Source organism: Ooceraea biroi, chromosome 3 (genome assembly GCF_003672135.1).
Source record: "Ooceraea biroi isolate clonal line C1 chromosome 3, Obir_v5.4, whole genome shotgun sequence".
NCBI lineage: Eukaryota > Metazoa > Arthropoda > Insecta > Hymenoptera > Formicidae > Ooceraea > Ooceraea biroi.
The window spans coordinates 10689640-10711539 of record NC_039508.1 but is presented as its reverse complement, the minus strand read 5'-3'; the positions used below and the strand labels follow the sequence as shown (position 1 = coordinate 10711539).

General features: G+C 46.3%; 1 protein-coding gene across 10 annotated transcripts in view; it reads left to right on the top strand.

Annotated features, from left to right (window-relative positions):
* The first annotated feature begins 934 nt into the window (after positions 1-934).
* Positions 935-21900, top strand: part of LOC105276940 (protein capicua homolog) — a 38983-nt gene continuing 18017 nt past the window's right edge. For 5 of the 10 annotated variants that reach the window (XM_026968434.1, XM_026968437.1, XM_026968435.1 and 2 more), the window contains exon 1: positions 14294-16472. The gene's annotated coding sequence lies outside the window, so the exon portion shown is untranslated. The other 5 variants (XM_026968431.1, XM_026968432.1, XM_026968430.1 and 2 more) reach the window with 5 other exon arrangements.

The window sequence follows — 21900 nt, the reverse complement described above, 5'->3', positions numbered from 1 at the left end:
AGAAGAGAAACGCGCGCGAGCAGGATGGACGATACGGGGAGTGACGAGGACAACGAGTGAGAGAACGGAGCGCGAGCACGAGCGACAGAAAGGCGACGAGAGGAGGGAGAGAGAGGGAAGGAACACGGCGAGGCTCGAACGGACGCGGTGGTGGGGGACGCAAGCGCGCTGCGAGTGCAGGAGGAGGAGCGGGTGAGGAGAGCCCGCGCCGGTGCCGTGGGTCTCTCTGTAAATGGCGCCTGGCTGCGAGCGTCGGCACGTCGCGGACTCCTCTCTCTTTCTTTCGGTAGTCGCGTGAGAGCGGACCACCTCGCGCGTCGCGATCCACCAGTCCGCGGTGAACGGGCGTGCGAACGAACGCTCGGGACTTCCGTCGCGCGAAATCGCGCGCGGCGCAGCGCGCGACCGCGAGTGCGCGCGTCATCTCCGCTCCGTCTCTTGTCCCTGCCGCTCTTCCTCCCTCCCGTTACCTGCTCCCCCCCTCCGTTTCCCCTCGTCGCTCATCGGCCGATACGCCGTTGCCGCTGCCCCGCTTCCCCCCCGCCCCCTCTCGCCCGCAACGACGTGTCCCGCGCGCGTTCGCCTGTGTTTCTCCGCGACGGGGCAATCGTGGCTCTCTTCCTAGTGTGTGCGCGTCAATGCTCAGTGGCGCCCTTCGACGAATTCGTGTGCAGACAACATGGAGGAAGGTGCGGTGGTGCTACGATAGTGGTTTCCAAGCGAGGAGAGTGCTACGCGACGACAGCAGCGCCGTCACGGTGCACGAAACGACGGGTGTATCGGCTCCTATCGTCTGCTGCTGCTGCTTTTACTTCTTCTCCTCCTCCTCTTCCTCGTTCACCGCTCTCCACCTTTTCCTCCTCCTACGTCTTCTTCTGGGCCACCTCTTTCCTCCTTCTCCTCCTCCTCCTCCTTCTCTTCCTTCTCCTCCTCCTCCTCCTCCTTTCTTAGTAGCTACGACGACAACGACGACGACGACGGCGGTGACGGGGGCAACGGCGACGGTAACGACGAGTCGACGTGCCGGTCACCTTTGCGCCTTTGTTCGGGCCGGCGATCTCGTCGCCGCGGAGTCTACAGGTAAAGAACGTATCCTGGACGCGCACGAGCTTCAGGAACGACATCCCCCGCATCCCCTTTCCCTCGTCCCGCGTTATGGAACTCGCCACGACCATTACCAACTCGCGCATTACGGAGTAGCAATGTGGAGATGTTTATATCCGCGACAGGCGAGTTTACCGTCGGCGTATCTTGTCATTGTGAGTGACACGGAGATCTTAACGATCTATGACGAGCTGTTTTCATGAATGTGGAATTTCGTGGAATCGAGCGCGGGCGGTTCTTTGTCTCTCTCTAGATTCATTTCCAGATGTCGAGAGACGCGGCAGCGTCTCGCGCCGAATGTATCTATATAGCGTAACATTTATTCATCTAGACGACTTATCTTTCTACCCAGTAAAGCAAGTCTAATCGCACTTTGAGATCGGCCGGACTTTTTCTAAAACGGAGCAAGGAGAAACGATTTGAATAGTTATTTATCCCCCGACGTCCACCTTTGTTTCATTTGTTTGACACGTTTTGAAAAATAGGTCACTATGGCTCCTACCGATACATGCAGCAATAAACTCGAAGTTAATAATGACAAACAAATATGCCATGTTACCTTGAAGCCACAGGACTTGTTGGGGGGGGATTAAAGCGATAAAAGAACACTCTCAAAGTGATGGCGAGATACATCGCGACGGTTACGTTAGACGTACGGGGCAGCCAAGAAATTAAATAAACTGCTACGCGTCTTCCAAGTGCAAGTGTGCCCTAACTAGCGCGCGCAAAGAGAATTATGCAAGTAACAATCGACCGCGAGATGAAATTCATTAATCCGCTTATTCAAAAACACATAAATCCTGATGCCATTTTATCTGTAGAAACTCTTCTTTTTACGTGTACTGAATTCGCGCATAAATTAATCCCCTCATTTTTGCGCAACTTCGCTCGTCGCTACCGGGGCAGGATCGCGCTGGGGAAACTACGAGAAGAGGACCCGGGGCGATTTTCTCAGGCCCGTCGACTTGTTCCCCGCGCGCGCGAGTTCATCCCACGGGAATCGCGCGCGACACGACGATACGTCCGGCGAATCGATACACCGCCACTTCGGCTAGTTACGCTGGCCGCGCTCTTTAACATGCATCGATAAGAGGCCCCCGGAGGCGTATTATCGCGTAAATATGCGGCGCGACCGCGCCGCGGTGGGTGCGAATCGTCTCGCGCTGCATATTTCGTGCCTCCCCCCCCCTCTCCCCCACGTTCCCCGGTGTCATCTCGTTGTGTGGAATTTGCCTTAGCACCAGGCATGCGGGGGGCGGGAGGAGAGGGAGGAGAGAAGAGAAGAATGCACTTTATCCAGTTGTGCTCGAGAGAACGCTTCGCGTTTTTCTCGTTCTGGTATTAATTAGCTGGTATTACCCCAGCGTCGTTGTACGCGACCATCATGGCACGTTCGCACGTTTTGCGCTCGTACGCGAAGGGGAAATGCATATCACATGCACCTGGTCGTCGTGTACCACTGCTGGACACGTCGACGTTGCTTTTCGGAAATAAAATCGCCCGTGGAACAGAGCGGCAGGGAGCGTGCGCAGATGTCCCTCCGTGCGATTGTTTTCTCGCGCTTAACGAATTTGCTACTGTGCATCGGTGGAAGAGAACCGAGTCAGGGTCGCACCGCAGCGCGCGTCGTCGGCGAGACGCGCGCGTTCTTTGTTTAGGCGATGAGAAGGAGATGGGAGACGATGATTCCCGAGTGGATCGCGAGCCGCGCCGACGAAATCCGCGAAACGCGTCTCTCAGTGGCCCCCGCCATTCGGCCAGTCGATCAACCAGGAATCGACGACCTGTAAGAAGCGATGGTCATGTGCAGCCTGCGCGTCGTGAATCGCGGGTAAGATCGAGAGGGAAAGGGAAGCGCCGCTCGCCTTGCATCGACCGTGTTGCACGCGGAGTGACTCGTAATCGCTGAAGCTTCGTCGATTCCCATATCGTGCTAGGAATTGCACGAAAGAGACTCACGTGGTACAATGGTAAAAGGATTTTCGCTTTCGCGGATCGACTCCGCCCGTGTTCCGAGATTATTTCGTGCCGGGAACGGTTGTGAATGAAACGTGACGTTAAACGTACCACGAAGACGTCGGATGTACGATCTCGTTACGTCACGCGAAAGTAAAGTTGAAATCGATATTCGAATGCTGTAAGATTATTCGGAATGCATAAGCAGGAATTACGTCAAGTAGTTTAATGGAAAACGTGAAAAAAAAAACGTAATCCATTTTACAGCCGTTGAAGGCGCTCGTCTCACTGGAACACATAAACTGCATGGTTTAACGCAGAGTTCATTCAGTAAAACAGAAGCCATTCGTGGATTGATTTACAGTCAGCACGACTAAAACCCTTGCCAGGTTGCGCATTGAAGATTGAGATTGTGATTTGGAGCTTGCGATTTGACCAATCGAAACGTTGCTATATATCTCAATTAGTTAAATCGCAATTTTAATCTTCAATGCGTAGTTTAACGCGAACAATTTTTCCCGTCCAAGTTCATTGACCATTCGATTTTTTGTTATCGCCAAGGAGGAGAGGGAAGAATAACGAAGAAACGGGAAAAGCCGTTAGAAATAGATAATCGCCATAGGTGAAAACGTAATTAGGCTTCTGCGTTACGCACGGCTGCGTGTACGCGCGCAAACATGAATGTGTTGTATAAGAAAATGTACGAATGAAATTCGGAATGTTGCCTCGGCCAACGCTCGAGGGTATAACGAAATCCACTTGAAAATAGACGTCCCGGCCCGGAGGTAGACGACCGTCAGAATCGTTTTAATCAACCGGCGACGTAAATACTCGCGGATCGTTATCCGTCTGCGGTCGCGTTTCGCGGTTCGCCTCGTATCGCTGCATGCGCGCGCTGTCCGACATAAAGTTGCCTGCTAATTGCGCGTAAGCCCCGCGTAGATTGAATTACTTCTTCGAGACTTTCGCCCGTGGACTGAGATTAGACGCCCGAGGCGAGGAATATCGAGTTGCCTTTTTTTGGTAATGAGGCAGAAGTCACGCTGTATCGATTTCGTCACCCAGCGCCGATGGCTCGGCATAATTATCATGAAATTTTACTACGTGTTACATAGGTCATTACGCGTCTTCATCGTATCGCTGGCTAGTATCTAAAGTATCTATACTTAACAGTCACGTTATTTTTAATCTTATTATAATAGAAATAATTCCGCTTTCCAGTAATTCTTCAAACTATAAAGCCAGATAAAATGAATTTTAACATTTTATTTTACACGATTCCACGGAATTTATGCTTTCGTGTTTATACCTTAGTAACTCTATTACTTAATTAAATTACGTGAACTGATAAGTCATATTTGGTATGACCGACGTAAACTATTCGCAAATATCTATCGTGCACGTGTGTGATCCCGTAGAAACCTGTTTCCCCCCGTGACAAGGTATTTGGATCGCGGGCGATCCTCGTCGCAGGTTTAATTTCTGCACCGACCGTGCTGGCGCATGCGTCACGACACAGCTCCTCTGCTATTCTCACCGAATAATTTACGGCACGTGAGCTCCGCGGGATCGAACGCGTTTATGAGAGCCGGGGGCCCCGGCATCGCGGATGAATCAGAGAGGGAGCGAGAGGGAGTGATGCGCGGAGTGCGTCAGGCGCGACACTTAAGCTCGCACTCTTTACGCGTTTAACGCTAACATCGCCCGGTGCTAAGTGCCGCCGAGCATGTACACACACCATCATGTACATCCAAGGTAAATAAAGATTTACGATCATATACACAGTTACCCAAATGACAACAGAGAACAGTCACGAACGGAATCTTTCGTCGCAAGAAAATCTGATTTCGTGTACGATATGCATCTAAGAGGGCTTAAGTGTTTAATATTTTCAATAAAATGCTAAAATACTATTATAAGATTTTTGTTGAAAAAATAAATTTTTCTGTTTTATGACGCTCGACTCGGATGATGATGCGTGCAAATAATAACGTTTTTGTGAACAACGCAGTAGCATGTGTCGGCCGTGTTACGCGGCTCGTTCTTATGTAGAGCATTTCGCAACTGCGCTTATGAGCGCATGGGGATCTTGATTCACCCGGCGAACAAAAGAACTTTCGCCGCGCACGGGTCACCGATGTACGCGCGAGCGACGAACTAGGTGGGCGGTAATATCGCCGCGTGCAAGTAAAACCGGCGATGTTGACGCATCGAGAAAGGAAGGCACGTATCTGCGGTGCATCTTCGCAAGATTGAACCGAATCTGCGCGAGACACTCGTCACTCGTCCCGATATTGTGTCGAATATTCTCACGACAAGTCTCCCAGAAACGAAGGCAACATCATATATGTACTTCGAGAAACAATCAATGTCGTTCTGTATCTTATATAGACAGACAAGCGAATGTTCTGAATACCTGACCTGTGCGATAATTAAACGAGAAATTTGTTAAAGAAAAATGGGGAATCAATTTCCAACAATTAGCGAATTATTTATGGGCAAAGGAGAAAGGGGTAGCATGTAATATACGATCTCTATATATAATTACTTAATCGTATATTCATTATATGTATATGTCATTGCTCATAACGAGCATCATGTAATTATAAATCTTTTAGCTTGAATAATTAAATCGTTCATATCCCTCCATACGAAAGCGAAGAATAAATGAAAAAAATTGAGACGATCGCAGGTAGCTTATATTTTCCCTTAATGTTTCTCACGTACACGCTCTCGACGATCGAAGTGTCGTGCCAACGGGAAAAGAATTAAACGAGAATTGTCAAGTAGCGCGCGCGTTCGTCCGCCTTCTCCGTTCCGTATTCGCGGATCGATTCGTGGTGCCCACACCTTCGCCCGGAATAAAGCGGGTGGGCTCTTTCTCTCTTTTTCTCTTTCCTTCCTTCCTTCACCAGGCCACGGGGTGCCGGGGTCCTTTTTATTCGTCCGATCCTGGTGAAATCTGTTGCTAACCGGGCGGGCGGCGACGTTCACAAAGGCCACGAGGAAGCGCGTCGAGACGCCCGCGGCACGCAACCGCCGTGGCGCGCGCGCACGCGCATACACACATATATGTACACGCGCACGCGAGCACACAGCCAGGTACATGTAATCGCAAGATTGCAACTCCGAGCACTCTTTTAATAGCTACGGAATAGGCTTATAGACGCGCGCGCGGCGCGCTAGACGTCGTCCACGGTCAATGCTTGGCACATGCCTCGTATACACGCGACATCCGCAAACGTTGAATGAAATATTTTCAGAAGCGTGAGTGTATGCGGCTCCGTCTCTGCGGGTCGTGCACAGACATCCGCGCGGATAACGTCCGGGTTACGCGCGATTACGACGACGCTCGATGCGGAAGTAGCATCGCGCAGTATAGTTTTGAAATTCTTCATGGTCTTGAAATATTGGCGCCTCTCGCTTTTGTTGATGTACATTCTTTTCGTTGCAGCCAACCGTGCCTTACGAATTAAGAAGTTTTTACTACAATGAGTTCGCAAACGTTGTTTGCCAAATCTTTGCGTTACAGCATGCAAAAGTTGAGAACTAATGCAATGTTGTCGAATTTTGTGCGCATTTGCTCCGAAACTAGTTTTTAAATACTGTTAGGGGAGACCTCGCGGTGATTTCAGTGTAAACGCTACTATGATTTAAATTTGCATGACAATATTCTTATCATCAATGGATGATTTGCGCGGCAAGAGAAGTGGAAATTCCGTAGCAGGTAGTCATAACTTGTCGCCGCTATACCTGTCTGGTAGTGTGACTCACGCTCGTTACTATTCGTGAAAAACCATTCCATGATTGAACGTTAGCGGTACGCGAGTTACGTTTAAATGACGTGTCGACAGTTGAACGTCTGCGTCAGCAAACGAGCGACGCACATTATATAATTAACTGGTTTTTTTACTTCATCGCTCGAGCCGAGTTTAAGTTTATAAATCACCACGATTTTTTCTATTCAAGCTTTCCGATATTTGTAAATCAGCGTAAGTGAGACTTTACTTTCAAACACGTGCTCTTGGTGTATTATTTTGGATAAAACGTCTTGTGAGAGCGATACTTACTCATCAGGATATCGTTATCTTATATTCTCTTGTCCCCAATCTTGTCACATATTCTCGTATCTCCACTTATAGAGAATAGCAGAGTATAATTTTTCGAAAGTTGAGAAAATACCGACGAATTCATTTCACAATTATATGATAAACTGAATTATGAGACGTCCATCATCTATTCTGCACAGGGAAGCACAGAAATGCATAATTATGACAGTGACGATATTACGTTCTTGTGACTAGATATTAAAATAAAACAAACGCCTGCAGCTAATATAATTTGCGACATTGCAGATGGCGAATTATTTATAAAGTTCAGAATATGAAATCGTATTAAAGTAATCTAGATTGTTACCCAAAACTGTCCTGCTGCAATTTTTGTATGAACTTTACAATTATACTCATGTGTTTAATGTTTAACATGTTGGCTTCATGTCATTACTTCTTTTTTTTTTAGAAAAAATAGTTTTCTGAAGCAGAAAATAATGTTTTCCTCAATGTTACACACTCAAACGTCACAGGATATGCTTCGATCACGCGATCGAATTAAGGTGCGCCGCCACATATACGATGATGGGTGATTAAACAGAACATTATGCTATATCTTGTTTGTTCGTTCTTCAAAGAAAAACTTCATTAAGATATATCTCTCGTACGTTTTATACGTAAAGAGAACACGATGTGCTACTTAATTGAAGCACTAATGTCTATTTAAGAATCGAACGACAGTTGATTGATCTTCTCGAAAATGAAATTTTAATTCCACTCGATTGCTGCACGAGTCGAGAAGTGAATTTTACTTTTATGATAGCTTTCAGCTGCCATTTGTGTAACAGAAAAATTATCAATTGTAGGGTAAAGAGGATTCGTTCCACAATCGTGATTTTTGCGCGAATGGATTACTCGTTTCTCACTTATGTCACAATTTTTGCTGAACTTTGCTGTATTTTGAGCAGTGAGCGGCGAACCGGCGTGTTAACTGGCACGAGTACGAACGTAAGCACGTATGCGAGAAGGATAGAGATACGCGGGTGACGCAAGCAAGCGTGTTACGCATACGGCGACTTTCGATTGATTCTGCGTTGGTTATAATAATAGCATGTGTGCGGGAGATGGGGTGGCGCGCTGCCGGGCAGTCTGGGGTCTTCGTGCAACCGATTACACCGGGGAAGGGCGCGGAGACAATATCGTAGAGAGACAATCGAGACACTCCATCTTCTTCAATTGTCACCGTCGCTTCCCGAATACTTTTTGATATTTTATTCTATTGCGCGCTTTTCTTTGACGAAATACGCCACGATGTAAAGCTTGATAAACAGCGGCGCGAAACCGCGACCTAGATCTTCATCGACGGTGAGACTAAGTTGTTCAATCCTGCGAGAAGCACGCCGCGAAAAGTAAACGCGAGATCGTGTTACGGGACGGCGCATGCGCGCGCGGTATAAAACAAAGGGAAAACCGTATTACGTCTTGAGGGTTGGCAGAACGCGCGATTCACCATCCGCGCCAACCTCCCCGCGATATCGAGGTAAATGCGAGATTATAATCGCGCGCGACCCTGCCTGGCGAGTCATTTTCACGTGGCACATTCCCGCCGCCGGACAGATAGGTTAACGGAGTCCGCGTGAGGTTTACTATAAAAAAGAGAGATGGGATCGTAAATGTCATCGGCTGTGTATGTCGCTCAGTCGATCAGCAGTTATCTCCGCCGGGTCCATTTCTTCCGTGTTTATTTTATCATCGAAATGACGCGAGGACGTTAGTTCAAAGTGGCACTCGGCGCCTTTGCGGCTCCACCGTCCGTCTCTGCTTCTGTTCTTCGAAAACAAGGAAGTAATTTCCACAGGCTTAATTATTCAACGAATTGTTTTTGAAATAATATTTGATTCAAGTATAATTTCGCAAATCTGGTTTTTACTCTAAAGATTAAGTTTGAAAAAAGAGTTCAAGGTAAATCTTCAGGCCAAAAACTGATGGAACTCTTACTTCGTAAAATCCTCTTGAGATACATCTTCGTAATTGGAGCGATTACGAAGCTTAAAATTCAATTCGTTCTTAATGGTTTAAGTAAAAAATTTGATCTTGGAAAAAAGGAAGAAAAAAATCTAATTTTGTCTTATCTATCAAATTTATCATGAAAACTCTTCTGTATCTGCTTTCTATTCATTTCTATACTTTCACGTCTTAATGAAGAAAGGAACACCGCCAACCACGACGCGCCATTCGTCATTCGATCGATTCGCTCTCCCGCTATTCGCGGCTTTCCATTCATCCGACTGTTGCAGCGACGACGACAATGACGATGACGGTGACGTGCAGTTCTCGGCTATGCGCACGCACCTTAACTGTCGACGACTCGTTCGCGCGATGGCACCTCACAATCCACGGATAGGTGCAGTGACGACTCCGCGAGATCCCTTTTGCTTCCCGCGGCAGGACTGGTTACTTGCGCGACTTAAATAGCGATCAATACACGCGCGCGGCCGCAACGGTGTGCAACGTGCAATGAAGCAAGGAGAGAGAGAAAAAAAAAGGAAGGGAAAAGAATCGACGCGTCACGAACGCTCGTAATCGTCCTACGCACGCACGTAGAGAACAAGCGAGGCGCGCAGCGTTATATAATTTGCCATTGGCCGCTCGTTCGCGCGCTCATCTCGTAATCGTCGGTAAAGCCTTGGTAAGCCAGTGACTCGTGACTCCGCGAATCGTATCCGAGTGGATTCCGCGCGAGTTCCGTCGATCGCTTTTTTCCCTCTTCCCTCTCATCGATCCGCGCGGATAATTCCATCAACGAGCGATTGATCGGTATTGCATCGAATGAAGCATGTGGTCAGACTTTGCACGAGAGATCGCTCTCTTAATAAATTTGAAAAATTCTGTAGCTTTGAGCTTGTGTTTAAGGTACACCCGACGAGTATGAAGTATCTTTTCTTCGTAGAAAACCAAGATTTCGCGTCGAGAAAGGTTGCGCGAATGAGGTTTAGAGGATCGCGCTATTTGCGAACGATCTGCGTGTTCTCAGAGCGATCGTTAACAACGATCTGCGGCTTCTGGCTGTCTTGCTATATACAGCGCGTTCAGGTGCTGCTCATATACCTCCGCGGTGATTGTAAAACGGGCTTGTCGTATCGGTGGTGGTCGTGGTCGCGCGCGCAGTCGAGGCATGCGTGTGCAAATTATACGCGGACCAGTTGCGAGGGGAGAATGAATGTCTCTAGCGGTGTGCACGTGACCCGAGACTAACCAATAGGCCGCGGCCCATTCAACAGCATCTCACCGCCAGTGCTGTGTCTAGTAACGTCGCGTTCCGGCCATCTTTACAACAATCCTTTTATTTTTGTTATCAAACATTGTTTGATAAAACAAATAAAATTATGTCATCTTGGCGCTTCCACCGCTGTAAATTTTTATCCCGCGTACGATTCTTATCGTCGTTCCGTGTGCGATCTCACGGGTGGTTCGATCTTCATCGATCACGAGTTTCTGCGGAAATGCGTGCACAGTAAACGTGTGTGTGATAGTGGGCGTGACCGAACGTGGTAATCGAATGCGAATTATTTCAGAATAATCACGGAAGGTGTAGTACGTACGGTGCACACGGAGCAGAACTGTGGCGCGATGCAATAATCGCGGTTCTATGTTTGTTTATCACTTGGGTATCTGTTTGTGCCATGATATCATGCGGTGAATATCGGTGTGCGATAATTCCCGGACCGATGTCGAAAATTCCGAGAACCCGTCTGACGATATTCGGTACGTCGCTGTGCGGCGCATACATGACTAGTAGCTGCATATGCACGCGGTATATACACACATCATACACGCACGCGCGCGCGCAAATACTCGCCCAGTGCCTCTTCTCTCCGTGTTCTCTCTGTTCCGTTTCTTATTCTATCCACGCACGCGTGTGTACGGATCACGCCGCAGGGCCGCACGCGTTCAGCTCGTTATTGTTGAAACCAGTTATTTTATCAAAAGGAAACAAGCTCGTTCATTATCAAGACAAATATCTGTCACTAAAAGAAATAATAAGGGACGTTGATTTCCTAAAAGACTTTCGTTAATTTAACATTATAATAAAATTTCATGAACATTTATGATAATTACACAGTCCGACATAACTGTATAGACTTAATTATACGATATTTTAATAATTAATTTGAGATTACAGTTAATTTTTGTGTAAATTTAGTTTACAAGAATTTACAACAAAGCTTAACATTTGCCATTATTTCACTGTTCCTGGTGTGTTCTTTTTGTGATATTAATTATGTTTGTGATATTATTTGTTTCATCGTTGCATCTACTATAGGGATTTATCTACCCTCGTGTGTAACGACCGTCCCTGTCTGCCTGGCTATGCAGATAGCGACCGTGTGTACATGTGCAAGTGTGCGTGATGCGCACGAGTCGGTTCGAGAGCGTTTACACACAGACTACTGTTACGCCAGATGTCTACTTTGTCTATGATTCTTCCCGTTCGTCGATCTTAACGCACAATTCGCGATACTTGACAAAAGAAGAAAAAATCAGGTTCCTTCGAGAGTCTTGATATTCATTCTTGATGTTCATACAGCAAATAAGCAATACGATAGCTTCTATGACAAAGAATGTAGAATTTAAATCATGTTTCTTGCAAATAGTAAGATGAAGTTTGAAAGAATTCTTAGTACTCTTAGAATAAATAATAAATTAGAAAGATAATTTTCATACTGAATTGTCAGAACCGAAAAATTAAATATGCAGCAAACAATGATAAAATTACAATGTGATACAATCTGTTAAAAAAATTATATAATAAATTTCATTTTTCAACATCATTTAAAATACGAATAACAATTGAAAGGTATAAAAAATAAAAATGGAAGCTATAGAGGTAAAAAAGTAACAGGCAAAAATTCTGGCCACAATGAGTTTCGATATTAGAAAGAATGAGGCCAAGTGTCAATGACGCTGATCCCTGTTGTAAATGTAACGACGACAATAATAAGAACAAGAGAATTTTGAATTCTCTGTTTGTTATTCTTTTGAGTACTCGAAGGTAGTTTGCGGCTTCGAAATAGCATATGACTTGGCCTATTGATATGATTCATAGTTCGTCGCAATCCAACTAGCGGTTAGCTGCTGATGTGAGCCTATCAGCTGTGTGTAATCAGCTCGTGAAGAGCGAGATAGAGAGAAAGAAAAAAGATACAAGATTCATAATCGTCTCGCTAAAAATATGTGCATAACGTAACGCGAGGTCTGCGAGAACTTATGCGTTTTCTATTTGCTATCGTCTGTTGTAAGGCAATTATTTATGCAACGATGAGTAAGTCAAACACGATGGTAAATTACGTTGCGTCTTGTCAAAAACTCGATTTCTACTGAACCGCGTCTACGTATTTACAAACCGAATGGATAATTCGTAATTTATCGTCACCCACGCGCGCTCGCGGATCGGAAATTAATTTATTAATATTTATTACACTCATTTTTATATTAAATCATTTAAATTGCATCTTCTCGACTTATATTAATATTGACTTTCTTAAGGGGAAGCTAAAGTTGCTAGTGAACTATTTTTTCACTATAGCGATGGTAATTGCAGTTTCGAAAATTCTCTCTATTGCTTGTGCAGAATAAAAAATCCTTTTCCACAAATGAAGTATAGATAGAAAGAAAGTCCGCTCTACAGGACTTTATATATTCAAAATGGAAAAAAGTTAGAAAAGACAAATGCAAGTTTTTAACTTTTTTCCATTTTGAATATAAAGTCCTGTAGAGCGGACTTTCTTTCTATCTATACTTCATTTGTGGAAAAGGATTTTTTATTCTGCACAAGCAATAAAGAGAATTTTCGAAACTGTAATTACCATCGCTATAGTGAAAAAATAGTTCACTAGCAGCTTCAGCATCCCCTTAAGTCAGCGGAAACGCATCGTCGTCGTCGTCGCCTGGACCTCTCAGAGAAGAATTACATTTGTCTATCATAAAAAAAGAGCTAATCACAGGGCGGTAGCACGCGCGACTACGTTTCTGAAGTTACAAGTCCGTGGCGGACAGCCGATTGTATCGCATAGTGCGTAGGTGTGCTTACTCCGGGTTAGAGGCTCTTCTACGAGTCGTCGCGCCGCCGCTACTCGTCGGTATAGCCGCTCGCGCTGCGTGCGAGTGGCTGGGCGCTCACGTATGTACAAGTGCATCCGTCCATAGGAGTGAGAAGTACTCGCCGCTGGGGATTGTATGTATACATATAAGTGTGTGTGTACGTGGAGGCGGCCGTGAAGCACGCACACGTATCGTACGCGCGCGTACACGGGGTACAGCAACTGTCAGTAAGAGCGAGCGTATCTCTCCGCTGCATACGGATGTTACGTGGGTGTGTGCGTATACCGTACATGCGAACGTGTCTCTCTGGGCTGTCGGTGAACGCGCGCGTCGTTTCGGGTCGTCCGAGTGGCTCGGTGAAGCGTATACGTGCATGTCCGACGAGATACGAGTGAAGAAGTGGAATCGTAGAAGAGTAGGTAGTGGTCCGGAAAAGGTGAAGGTGGAGGAGAGAGAGAGTAAGGAGGAGAGCTCTGGCGCAGCGGAAGGGAAGGGGGCGAGGAGGAGGGGAGGAGGGAGGAGGTGGTATCGGTGTAGTGGTATGGATCGTGGACGTGCGACGTGCATGCATCTGTGTGCTGTGTGCGCGCGAGCGCGAGCGTGGTCGGCTCAGAGTCGCTCAGTTACACGCTCCGCTCGTCGCAGGCGGTTGAGTTGAGCAATCGCAAGCTCCGGAGTCCATGCACACGCGCAACGACCGCAAGAGAGCGAGGAGAGATTCATTGATAGGGATAGGAGGGGGGGCGGTGCGCGAAGGGAATCATCGCGACACGTCGAATCGCGCGTACGCGACGGCGATGTCAATAGTTCGGTGCTGCCGTCGTCGCCGGCTTGATTGTCTACGCTCGTGTGCTCGGGCACCGTCGGCGGCAACGATGTCGTCGTCGTCGTCATCGTTGTCATTACCATTGTCTCAGCCGTGTTGCTCTCCCGGTCGGTAAAGGCCACCGGCCTAACTATCGTACTTTGTGACGTGACGCGCGCGCGGTGTGCACGCGACGTGCCTCGGAGAAGCGACGAGGTGCTCCGCCGTGCTGGAACGTAACGGCGCGACGGAAGATGATAGGTAGGTAGGTAGCGCGGCTCGCCGATGTTTCGCCGAGCCGGATGGATAGCCGGTGATACATATGCGGTTTCGGTTTCTTCCATGCGCAAGAGTGCAAGAGTAAAATCGGGCGAAGCTTACGAGGAGGATATTGGTCAAGTAATAACTACGAAACGGAGGAAAACGTGCAACCGTGCGCGCGCGACCGTGATATACATACGTGTGTAACATGCGCGTCATTTACGCGATGCACGAGTGAACTCGGTGATACGGTGACTCCCGGCGGCTGGCCTCTCTCTCTCTCTCTCTCTGTGTATGTGTGTGTGTGTCGTACGCGCTTGTGCCCTATTCTCATGTGTGAGTACACGTGCATGCTGCCTTCTTTTAGTTTTTTCATCCGTGTATATCGCGCGAGTGTGTATGCGTGCCAGTGACTCCCGGTGTGATGCTCACACTGGGTGGGAAGCGAACGTACGCGCGCGCGCGCGCGGAGTAGTTGGTCGCATGTTACGAGCATCCACTACCTGTCCTAGGAGTCGTACTATAACGACGCCTATACCGTCTCTCTTCTATTTATACGACGACCATACACGACTCGTACTCTCTTCCTATCCCCTTGCTGCTCTTTCGTCTTTCTTCCTCCACGTCCGTTCCCTCCCGCTCCACTGTCTCTCTTTCTCCCTGCCCCTTCTTGGCATGCATTAATTCCCCTACCCACCAATCGTCCCGCCGGTATATCGGCTCCTTTTCTTTTTCCCTTGTCCCTCACCCGCCCCCGTCTACTACTTATCTCCCACCTCGCTCTTATTCTCTCTCTCTCTCTCTTGTATATACGTATACATCCTTTTTTCCTTTTTCCTTCATTCTCTGTTTTCTCTCGTTTCTGCGCCTTTCCCCTCCACGTCTTTCTCTTTCTCTTCCTTCTTCTTCTGTCTCTTCTTTATCCCGCAACGATACATCCGCGAGAGTACAAGCTAGTCGTAACGAGTTCGAGCAGAGTCGACTCCGCGACTTTGTCTCTCCGTCTCTCTCGAACCCTTCTCCGCTCCGTCTTCGTTGCCGCTCTCCTCTTTGCCGTGTGCTTGCTTACGTACACGCGGAATGCGCCGCCAGGAATTCTCCCTCACAATGGGACTGTTGTGTTAGTGAGAGCGGTTCGAGCGTGCGCGCTTCTCCGGCACGTTACGAGAGAGAGAGAGGGAGAGAGCGATGGACAGACGAACGAACAAACGAACGAACGAGTGAGCGAGCGAGTGAACAGACGGACGGACGGCCTGAAGGAACGTGTGCGCGCGAGACTTGACTCCGAGAGCGCTGAGCGAGTCCGAGAGCCGGAGTCGAGTCAAGATGGAGCTGCTAGACGCGTCGGGACCGCGCGAGTTCCACGGATCCGACACTGCGTTTCTCCTTGCCAGCGGCCTCAACCGCCCGCTGCCCGCCTGATCGTTCCTGTCGCGTAGAGATCCTCCTTGTCGCCGGAATATCCCGCGAGCCCCAACGAGGGAGAACGCGACGCAAGGACACTCTCGGTCTCCCGCTAACTTCACGCCGAATCGCCGCAAAACGCGTATGCCGTTCTGCTCGTTCGTTTTCCGTGCCAGAATCGCTGCAAATGTGATTTCGACTGGCAGTGCTCTCTGTCTTCGTAACTAGTGGTTCCTAGTGACAGTGAGATTTTTGGTATCGTGCAGAAAGTTCTACACCGGATTCAGCAGACGTCGTTCATTGGCCACGCGCGCTGATGCGTTTTCCGGAAACTTGACGTTCTCCGTACCGCGGTATCGCCGTGCGATATTGCGCTTGCATGTACAGCTCGCAATGTCCCTCTCTCTCCTTTCCCGTCTTCCTCTTTCTCTCTTACCACCTTTGTAACGAGATTACGCCGGTTCTCCACAGTGCATCTTCGCGGGCCGACGCACAGCAGAGCGTGGTGATTCTCTCCGGCCGACGATTACGCTCTCTTTCCGTTGCGCGTGTGGCCGCGCGTGTACATGTGTACAGTGCAATAATGCCTTTGCGCGACGCGATTGATCACGCTGCGGCGAAACCGCCATCGTCGCTCTCGTCGTCGTCGTCTGAATGAAAAGTGCACTGCGCGGTGCGCGGGACGCGATTGAACGATGAAATAGTGATGCTCGCCGATGTCGCGCACCAGCTGTGGGTGGATTTACCGGTCCCGTATACTGTCGTCTCGCTCTGCGATCCTCGACGAATGAGTAAGTCTCTCGCCATGGCTTTATCGCACCGTAGCGCCCAAATCCAAAAGCTACACGTGTCCTTTTAATAGTCGTGCCGATAGTCATCGCGATCGCGCGATATTCGTTACTGAAACGGTAATGAAAATCGTGCATCATCGGTATCCTATAGATATCATTTTAATTATCTATACCAGTGGCGAACCTTTTTATGTGCGCGTATAAAAAATTTACAAATACTATTTATCGAGTTGTTGACGTGCTGAACAATTTTTAATAGGGAAAAACAATTGATAGGAAATTAATTATTGCAGAATTTTACTGAGACAAATTTTTAGCTACCGGGTCTTGTTCATGGGCTATGTACTTGTTGGTTAGCTTCTTTCGTGTAAAATAAAATTTGACTCGAACATATTGTAACAAATAAAAAAAATAATATCTCCTATAAATCGTTGATATGCCAGCAAAATTTTCGTACGTGCTACCTCTGGTACGTGTGCTTTAGGTTCACCATCACTGATCTATACCATTCGATCACTTCTCCGACAATCTAAAAAAGATATTGAAAAGCTTCCTCCATCTGTATTCTGCTACAAGATATTCGCAAGCGCGCCCATCTACGATTTTACCGAATGCGAGAAGCGATTCAAGTGTAATCTCAGTTTAACTGATTCTTTATCTCCCGTTGGAGTAGTGTTCCTGTGAAGATACGATCGCGACTAGGATTAAGCAGTAATGATGAAACCGATGATTAATCGTCTTTGTTCAGTGTTTCCTCATGACGACGATGCGACTCTTCGATCGCGAATGAAAATCGCGGCGGGCGGGAGGAACGTCAAGGGAAAGGAGGAGGAGGGAAGCGTGCGAAAATATGCCACGAACAATATATCTCGCGTTCTCGTTCTGTAGTCGTTCCACTTCGATAGCCGAATTCGCAGGTGTATTTTTGTCTGGCGGCTAAAGTTCAAAGTTGAATCACACGCGATCGACGATAAAATTATGACGCTGGAGCGCGAGCGTGCGCGCGCGCACGCGTCCCTTCTTCATGTGCATGCTGCAGCTCTTCTCTTCCGTAACTCCGTTTCTTTTTCTCTTCTTCTTCTTCTTCTTCTTCTGCTGCTGCATCGCTGACTAGCGCGATCTCCGAATATTCGCAGTTCGTTGATCCGTCTGAGTCAGGGACTTCAAACACAGTTTTGACTTTTAGCACACTTTGATCGCGAAGTTATTTATTGCCAGTTATTTATATGACAAGTGTTGGGAATGACAAACTGTCAATCTCGGTAAAATATGAGTTTCAATGTATATTTCATTGAGAGGCTGAAAGAATGGTTCATTGACTAGTCAATATGACATGTTGAGTCCCTCGGATGAATGAAATGTATGTACACGCACTTTGAGTATCATGATCATTAAGGAGGGTTGTTACCGCGACCACAGAATTATTTACAACTCACAGTATAATCAAGCTGTCGAATGCAAAATGTTTGTTGAGCGTTATAAATTGTATATCATAAATGTGCAATGCTGCAATTTTTATATTGTTTATAGAAATTTGTATTGCGGAGAGGGAGAGAAGCAGAAAGATTCCGACTTCGGTCGCGAAGACTGGCAAAGAGTGCGGTCGTTTTACATGCGCCTCACGTGTAGACGTTTATCAGCCGTTACGTATATCGATACAGATTTATGATCAAACCACGTTATCTGCTCCGATTTTTAAACAGCCAACCGGCATTGTGTAATCCAAACGGCCTGATCGCGATTTGCGATCTGCGATCTGGAGTTGTGACAATGTCTGAGAGTGTTAATATCACTCGAAACACATGGTATCGCGTGAGAAGCGTGTGTCCTCTCTGATAACATAATCTTACGTCATATCACCGCGTGGTCTTATAGGATTTAATTTTGCATAGAACTACCTCATGGCACATTATAATTTTGCGTAGCTAGATCGTAAGTAATTTTCAAATTCAATTAAAAACTGTTATTTGAAAATTGACATCACCTGTATTTGCAACATAAATTCTGCGATAATCAACATCACTGAAAGCTGATATAACGGAAAGTTAAAAACGCATCATAAATCGTTTTGTATAATATTTTATCTGCCTAGACGATTATCCGGATGCTTCATAATTGGTAACACGATCTACGCAGTGTAGTCTCTTTCACGATAACGCTTCGTGAAAGAGATTCGTTACTGTATGAAGCGGAGACATCTTTTCAGGCCACGTCTTTTCGCTTGGAGGAGACTCTACACTTGCAAATTTGCAGGATTTATCTTGCGCATGTTTCGTTTTTCGATAAAGCAAGAACAGACGCAAGAGAGAACAACGAGCGACAAGCGGTGACCCTCGATGATCCGCTTTAAAGTGGGCGATCTTTTTCAGATCACAATAAGATGTCTCGTATGTTTAACGATTTTTCGAAGCGCGAATCCTCCACGTGCGCTCTACATTTGTTGCGTTATCATATATTGACAATTTCACCGGCGCCTAAAATATCTCTTCTTTGCATACGACCGTAGCTTGGTACATTGTTTATGAACTAAATGTAACTCTGTTGCAGCCCGCATCTTCTTTTCTTCTCTCCTTCCCGCAATCGTTTCCATGTAGAACAGATTTGTGGTTTACGAAGGTTTACGCGTATTCAAGATAATCGTTATCGGTGCGCCATGTGCCGTTATCAGCGGTTGGTAAACGTAACGAGACTGTGCGTTACTCCTTCCGGACTTGCATAGATCTTGAGAATCTCTAATTCATCATTCCATTAGCCGGAATAATTACCAACGTCCTTGTACGAGAGACGAGATTAATAATTGAGAGATTCTATCGCGGTCTGTTTTTCTTCTTGCACTTTTCTTTTTGTTTTCTCTCTTTATCTTTCTCTGTGGAATTGAGGCAGTCCATCTGTATCCACATCATGTTTTCTTATATTTTTCATATTTTCTAATATGTGATGAAGATCTTTCTTTTCCTCTCAAAGTAAGGATAAAGCAAATATAGACAGTACGTAGACATAGGGCAAAGCGGTTGAAACTTTTAAGCTGAATAAAGGTCATAAAAAATGATAAATGGGCACATACAAGCATTAGCACGTGTCTATCTTCTTTTAAACACAAAGTGCTCGACAGGACTGCTTGACAATTCTTTTGTGACATTCGCAGGCTATTTTTCTCAGTGCTGTGTCTGTTGCAGATTTATTGTATGTCACGAGCTCTCCGTATCATGCATATAAACTCACATCGTCTATAATAAAGCGCGAAAATCAATTCACAAAAAAACGAACCGAACGTAACGAAGTTCGGTGAACTAAATTCACAGTTTTAAAAACGTCCGATATTCGGCAGTCGAGCCCATTAATCATCAGTTGATTTCTTCTTTCGTAATCGTGGTAACAAAAAACGAAGGAGTTTTATCGTTTGACATTACTTAACGCGCACGATATTCTCTCGATGCTTGAAATGGTTTTTATTCTGAAAGCTTGAAGTTCTTCGAATAATGAAGAGGCTCTTTTCGCCAGTTGGAGCTGCATTACGACGCTAGCGTTACTCATCGGTGCATTCGATTGCGCAACTGTGTGAACTTTATTTCTTCATAGCGCGTTATTATCCTGGGCGCTAAACTGTGCATCCATCGTGTAAAGTTTCGCTGTTTTGAAATCCGTTACACGCGATCTTTTTCGCCTGCGTGTTCCTGCGTCGTGCTTGTATAGGAGAGTGCACGCACTCTCCTGTGTAACGCGATTAATTACGGTTTATCATTCCCCGTAGCTTAAAGGATGGCGCGTACAGGAATAATCTTCAGGAACAATCTTTTCTGACTTCCATACGTGCGATTTGTAATTACGAATATCGTCGTTGTCGTCGTTAAAGTTTAATTAAGCTTGATTCCTGTCATAAAGTAGCAACATCAGTTTTATTTTCTATCACGGTGTGTCTCAACTTTTCGTGTTACGGGGTCTTCATACAGGAATTATAACAGAATATGTAACAATACAAAATGGATGATTATGCAAAATAAAGGAATTATGAGGAAATTATTTGAATCGTACTGGGTGAAACTTCAGTTTTTGAAAAAACAAAAACAGAAATCAAACTCGTACTCTTCCTTTCATGAAGATTATACGACACGATATGTAGGACACGCGTATGCAAGGTACGTGATATCGTATGCGTACGTGACGACGGGACGTTAAAGGGCAATGTCATGCCGTAATGAGCCTGGAAATTCATCGATACCCCGCTCAAATCGCTATAAATGCCACTTAATGCGCGTCACTTTCCCTGTCGCGGTACTCCCACCTACGCACTTTCATCCCACGGGAAAAGCATCGACTAGCATCACCAGATATGCGTCACATCCTCGCAGTAGGTCCCAGGAATGAAGTAATGCTTAGGCTCGAGCAGCTAAGGAGAATTAAGCAGCTTACTAATTCAACTTTAGATTAAGGAGAGACGTGCAATCGCCTCTACGTCACGGACATGAAATACTCGCAGACGGCAGGCTCAGTATGATTATTATGTCTCCGTGTAATGTGTTTGGCTGGTTACAATATGCGCAGATAAAGCGACAAGAAATCTTGGCAGTAATTGAATGCGAGGCGGCGTTGCTTGTCACGGGAATGGTGTCTGCAGTTCTTTTTTTTTTTTAACGAGTCGTGCATTCCAGCGATACCATTATCTATGGTACACGCCGGAAGTCACACCGTGTTTATGTAGGCGCGACTTCGCGTAATGGTGGTCGTACGAAAACTTATGCTTGAGGGCTTTTGCGAGTATATGTGCACGGGTAGAACGAAAGTGATAGGTGTGTGTGTGTGTAAAACGAACATTATGCATACGGCGCGTACAATGTTGCAGTTTAATTCGCAGAACTGTGCGAGCGTGTTTGGCACTTTGCATCTTTATTGCATGTTTACCGTTGAAAAGGAAGCCATGTGTAATAATTTTCATATATCTAGTTAGATAACTAAGCGAATAATAGGAGCACCTAGGAACCTATTTTTTAAATAAATATCAGATTAACATTAATCTGCGTAACTATTTTCCAAATTGCATTTAAACATTTAATGAATCTGTTATGAAAACATGTAGAAAAATTTAGATATATTGCACATGAATAGATTGAAGCTATTAAATTTTAGCAATTTGTTTGTCTTCATTTTCGAGGTGCTTAAATGTTAATAAGGTTCAAGGATAATCGATCACACATTAATTAGCTGTGCAAATTAAGTCGTGCAGACAGTATCCAACTTTCTCTGGGAAAGAATTTTTCTCAAATTACGAGCGTAACGAGCGACGTCAAGTGGGATGTGGCCATTCAATGCATTGTCAGTGCGAGATTTGGTGAAGCTTGCCCATTATGGACACGGCATCGTTGGCTCAGCAGGTGCGGGATCGTCAAGAGGCTGCGTAACTGCGACAATGCTCAACAATACTCGCTAAGAG